This window comes from Babylonia areolata, chromosome 19 (genome assembly GCF_041734735.1).
Source record: "Babylonia areolata isolate BAREFJ2019XMU chromosome 19, ASM4173473v1, whole genome shotgun sequence".
NCBI classification, from domain to species: domain Eukaryota; kingdom Metazoa; phylum Mollusca; class Gastropoda; order Neogastropoda; family Buccinidae; genus Babylonia; species Babylonia areolata.
The window spans coordinates 29,435,674-29,441,748 of record NC_134894.1 but is presented as its reverse complement, the minus strand read 5'-3'; positions in this window follow the sequence as shown (position 1 = coordinate 29,441,748).

The following is a 6,075-nucleotide window of genomic DNA, read 5'->3' as shown; positions in this document are numbered from 1 at the left end:
TTAGTTACGTTCTGAGCCTTTCACAAAGTCATTATTACCACCACCAACACTACAGCAGCAGCCCCTCCGAGAAATCATGCCGCAAAGTCAATTAAACTGCTGAAACACGTCAAGTACGACGGATCAGCTACAGAATGAGAAAGAAAGGTGTTCGACAGAAAGTGCAAAATCAATGGAATAAATTGGGGCGGTCAGATCGATGTTCATCGGAAACAGCGTGTGGTGGGATGGAATTATGGTGGTCAATAGAAGAGGGTCGCTGAGAAGCGTATCGAATTGATGATGCCTACCCTCTTAATGCAATGCATTAATCTTGTTCTTAATGCTCAGGGAGATAGGTGTATAGAAAAGCGACCCTAAGAGTCGGGGGATGAGGGATGATGGTGGTCATGTCTTATCTGACTGAGACACAGTTGGGAAGCTGGCCAATGCGCTAGTTTTGTACGTTTAATAAAAAAGAAAAAGAAAAAAAAAGGGGGGGGGGGGTGAGACTACAGAAGTAGACAGAACATAAAAGAGAGGAATTAATGAAGGCTGGGACGTGAGCAATGGATGGACAGAGCGGGATGGACGGATAGATGGATGGATGATAATAGCATGGCACCACCAGGAAGTGATTTGCGGACAGCACGGTTTTATTGTTATTTCCGACTCAGCCAAGTAAACCCATCTAATACACCTCTCCTTTCTGCACGCTTCTCTTTAATACGCCCCGACACTCTCCTGTCACCCCTAAATGACGAGCTGTAGCCGGGAATAATCCCCAGGTAGAGAAACAGAGACAGAGAGACAGAGACAGAGAGAGAGAGAGCTTCAAGATGTGAATGCCCTTTCAGCTGTCCTGTCGCTGAGGAATCATGACACTGAGGTTTCTGACCGGCCACCTCAGTCAGTCCAAAAGGACACTGAGATGTAGGGCCTACAATTACTGAGCTGGTATAGTATTCAAAGCTGCTCTGATGATGTTCCCATGTGTTGATGAAAGTTCTCTTTCATCGCTGTTTCCTTACAGCCAAGCATGTTCGATTACTAGAAGGTGCGGAGAGAAACTTGTACACGACAGTCATGTCTCGACAGTGTATGAACAAATCAATCAATAACCTATCAATCAATCAACCAACCAACCAGCCAGTCTCTCTGTCTGTATTTCTGTCTGTATGTCCGTCTTTCTATTAAAAAAAAAAAAAAGAAGAAAAAAAAAAATATAAAAATTTCTTTAACACTAAAATCTCGTTTCTGTTGACCGTGTCACAAGGATTCTTTACCGGGCCAGTGAGGACGGATTTTTGTTCTCCAAAATATTGATGTCCATATATATGGTGCCCCCCCCCCCCCCCCCGGCCCCCCCTTTAAAACACGCTATACACAGCGTTCTCGAGGCATAACTGACATCGACCGATGGGTCCTCTAGCCAGACACGAGCTCGCCGAACATTAAATCAACGGAGATTTCTCTGGCGTCCACCAGGATAACATGCACGGCCCATTGTTAACGATCGAAGTCACCGAGAGCGGATGTCGGGCTGCACTGTTGTAACATGTTGTGAGCACTGATATAGGAATTTGCACCCACAAGATGTATCGCAGCTAGGTTTACGAACTTAGAGGAAGATTTGGGGAGTGGGGGTGGGGTTGGGGGGTGGGGTTCCTGTGCTTTCACCAGTCATAAGTTAAAAGCATGGCGAGACCCCTGGGAGCCGAGGAAACTACACATGCATCAACTGTTGCCACTGATATGACCCATCTGTGTTGACTGCGAGACTGAAGAAGAATAATTGTTGGGGAAGAGCATAAACGCCATTCGTAAATTCAAGATATAGCAAGGCACAACTTTATTCTTGTCTGAAAACTCACAGCCAGAAATAGTTCTTTGTGAATTATATAATGTTTATTGTTTGGAATATTTCATCTCACAATTAATCATGTGTTTCATTATCGTTGGCTTGTTCTCCTTTTGAACAGCTGAAAGCTATTGTCAGAACGCAGATTTTCCTGGTTATATTGTTTTAAAAATCATATCCAGAAGGAATCTATTCCGAATGCTATCACTATGAAAACAACAACTTTTTTTTCGGAAATTATTAATTATATATTGCGCACGTTCATTAGCATCTAACATGCGGACTAGGGAATGTTCAAAGAAGTGTACATGAAAACACCCAAGACAGGTCTGCATTACAAGACAATGCGAAGGCCGAAGGGACTCAGGATCGATCCGCACGCAGTGATTCCGGACTTGGTTCAGTGAATTGCCACAAGATTTTTTTTTCTCATTCATGTGTGTGTGTGTGTGTGTGTGTGTGTGTGTGTGTGTGTGTGTGTGTGTGTGTGTGTGTGTTTGAGAGAGAGAGAGAGAGAGAGAGAGAGAGAGAGAGCTCCACTTGTCAAGCAAGACCACAATGACGTCCCAAGAGACTAATGATTACCATTACCATGACTCCACACCAACAGAGCCCACCCCAACCGCCACCACCAGCGACAATAATTATTATACTGACTGATGACCTTGGCCAGGATCAGGACCACGACTAGGACCAGATCGAGTGGTCTCCTCCTCCTCCTGACTTGATTACCGACCCCCCGTCTTCTGGGAATCCCCGGACCGGTAATGGGACCTGCCTTGCCCTGATAGTCTGGCCTGTCCTGACCTTTTCCGCTAGCTGCTAAACCAGATAGTACAACCTTTGGCAGTAGATCACTACCTGCTGGCCAGAACGTGCATGGCGTCGGTGATTAGTCTCCAGGTGTCCGTTGGATTGCTTGGTTCTAAGTTTTTGACAGTTACACGTGACGAAATGCCTACGTTGACCGAACTACGCCATCGGTCAGTTCCATACTACACACAGTAGCGGGTTACGACCATATTAGGCTCTTCCGTCCGAGCAATGCAACTGGCTCTTGGCAACTCTCTTGCTCCGTTGTCAGGCACTGGCGGGGTACAGTAGCCTCCGCACGTGCGTTCAGTGTGTTGTCGGACTTGCAATCACGTGTAGGTATATACCGCAGGGTCTGGGGGATGGAATCATTCCGGCTGACCCTGCTTTTGTTGTGTACCCTATGTGAAGCAAGAATAGCTCTGTCGTTGACTGAAAACGAGAACAGCTGTTATAGTGCGGGGATGAATGAAAGGTGGATCGCCAGCGACGTCGTGAATTATGGGGCTCCCGCGTTGTTATAGCTCTCTTGTTTAAGTAGAACACAAGTAGCTCCCTTGTTGAGAACAAAATCATCTCCCTTGTCGTAATAGCTCCCTTTATGTAGTGAGTAAAAATGGCTAGCTTGTTGCAAGAACAGTTGGGCCGTTGTTAGTAAGAAAAATACTGCTGTTTTTAGCAAGAATAGCCCTGTGGTTGTGTGTGAATGATAATAACCTCTGTGGAATGAAAGGTGGAACCCCCCTCCCCCTCCCACCATCCTACCCCTCCACTATTCCCCCCGCGCCTCCCCCCTCCTCAAGGTAAACCAGTTCTTGCTGTAATTGAAAATAGTGCTATTCTTTTTAGTAAAATAATAATTCTGTTGAAAGTAAACACAGCTCCGAGTTCCTTGTTGCAATGGCTCCCGTGCTCTAAATAAAAACAGTCCTCTTCAGTCGTTGAGAAAAAAATAGTTGGTGTTGTTGTCAGTATGAAAAAAGTACACAGGCTACGGTTGCTGAAAGCAAGAATATAACTCTGCTGTAAAAACAAGAATTTAGCTCTGAGGAAAGCTTTCAGTGTTGACGGCGAGGGGGGTGGGGGGCGGGGGAGAAGAAAAAGAAGAAAAAGCTTCTTTTCGGCTCTGTGACGTAGTAGGATCGGAGTGCTGTACCTGTGATATCTGGCCTTGTCCTGACGTCATAGGGGCTTGATACGATGTTTGGTTTATGATGCCTCATAGGAACATCTTCGCGAGATTGTTGCCTTTGCGTTGTGATGGTGTATTTCAGCCACACACAATGCCTTAGTGCTGTGTGTGTGTGTGTGTGTGTGTGTGTTCCAGAATATTCACGTATTTCGCCATGTCCAATTGATATGAAGTTATGAACGAGACCGAATAAATATATATGTGTGTGTGTGTGTGTGTGTGTGTGTGTGTGTGTGTGTGTGTTTCAATTCCATTTGGCTTTTTGCCAAGTCGAGCGCATGTCATATATCTATATATCAGGGCTACAAACACGACACACACCAAAGCTTCAGTTTCCAGTTTCCAGGGAAACGTTACAGCGAGCGGACTGACCCATAGGCCTACACGCCACACCACATATTATGATGCCGGTTAAAAAAAACGAGAAGATGCCCGACCTTCACATAAAACCCAACTCGCTGGTTAGGATTTGAGAGCCTATACCTAGGTATACCTACCTACCCAGGGTTTGTGTAAAATAAGTTCACACAGAATAAGATAAAACAAAAAGATAATAAACAGTAAATCGAAAGCACAACTAAATACAAAAACGTAACCCCGTCACTGGAAAACAAATAAACTGAAAAAAGGCCAGGAGAGACGATTGGGTGCAGTTACGGTCACATAACCACAACTAATTTCATAATTATCCATCTGGCACTCGTCATTCCCATAAAATTTCCATCCAAAGGATAAAACAAAATGAAAACAAACGCACATGAAGAGATGACATGATTTCACAGTATCAGTATCAGCATCAGTTGCTCAAGGAGGTGTCACTGCGTTCGGTCAAATCCATATACGCTACACCACATCTGCCAAGCGGATGCCTGACCAGCAGCGTAACCCAACGCGCGTAGTCAGGCCTTGAGAAAAAAAGAGAGAATAATAAATAAAGAAATAAAATAAATGAAATAAAAAATAATAGATAAATAATAATAATAATAATAATTATTGTCAGGAGCAAAATTTTGATGAAGTCAACTCTAAGCGCACAAAAAAACAAACAAAAAACCAAAATTCAACAACCAAAAAACAGTAAAACAAAACACAATACTGATGATAAATAAGCAAATAAATGTAAAACATGCACACACACACACACACACACACACACACACACACAACAGATATGCAACAAATAGGCAGTTTCACAGATATGAAAGCAATGACCGGGAGGTAAGAAAGTAGAAGGTACACACACACACACACACACACACACACACACACACACACACACATTTCACAGTGTGTCTAGAAATACGAACATAGCAATAATGAATGGGCATCTCGCATTTTCTGAGCGGAAAAAACAAATCATAAATGTGTCGTTTTGTAAAATATGCAGAGAGACCGACAAAACAAAGTAGAAGGAGGTCTTGAGTAAATACAGGTGAATTGATCGAAAAGGGCAAAAAATGACATGAACAAAGTTAAAAGAGACCAACAAAGAGAAAATCGGGAAAAGAGTTTTAGAAAAAAACAACAACAACAAAAAACAACAACAAGAACAACAAAACAAACAAACAAGCAAAGAAAACAATAACAAAGAAAGAAAGAATAAACAAACAAAGGTAGCGATAAAACAGAGGACAGATTTCCCCAAAGGAAGGGAGACTACCGTATTTTCTTTGAAAGAGGCACCACCACCACCACCACCACCCTTAATCCCCTCTCCCGTGGCATCCTCGTGGCATCCTCAACGGAGACTAGCAGAGGCTAGATTTAAAAAAAAAAAAAAAAAAAAAAAAAATCTATGGATTTCTGTGTTGGAAATTGTCAGACAGTGCAGCTGGGGCTTAGAATAATGTTTGTGTTCGTGGGCAAAATGGGCAACGCTGCAGCTTGATTACATTTTACTTGGAAACCTTCCAGATATTCCAGTCTGATCGAAATAGTATGTGCATGTTTTCGATTTAGAGGTCCTGGAAATCTGAAACTAATACAATTTTCCTCCACGTTTATTTACGCCTTTTTTCCATTTTGGATAAGATTTGTCTTTACGAAAGGAAAAGCTTTCTCCGGCTTAGATGCAACCGGGGTTGAACGGTGTATGTCCTGGCTTTGTTTCCTGTCTTCACTGTGCTGTTAACAGTTACGATCAAAGAGTGTTGCCCAGAGGATTCGTCTTCTTCTTCGTTTGTGGACTGCAACTCCCACATTTACTCGTATGTACACGAGTAGGCGTTTA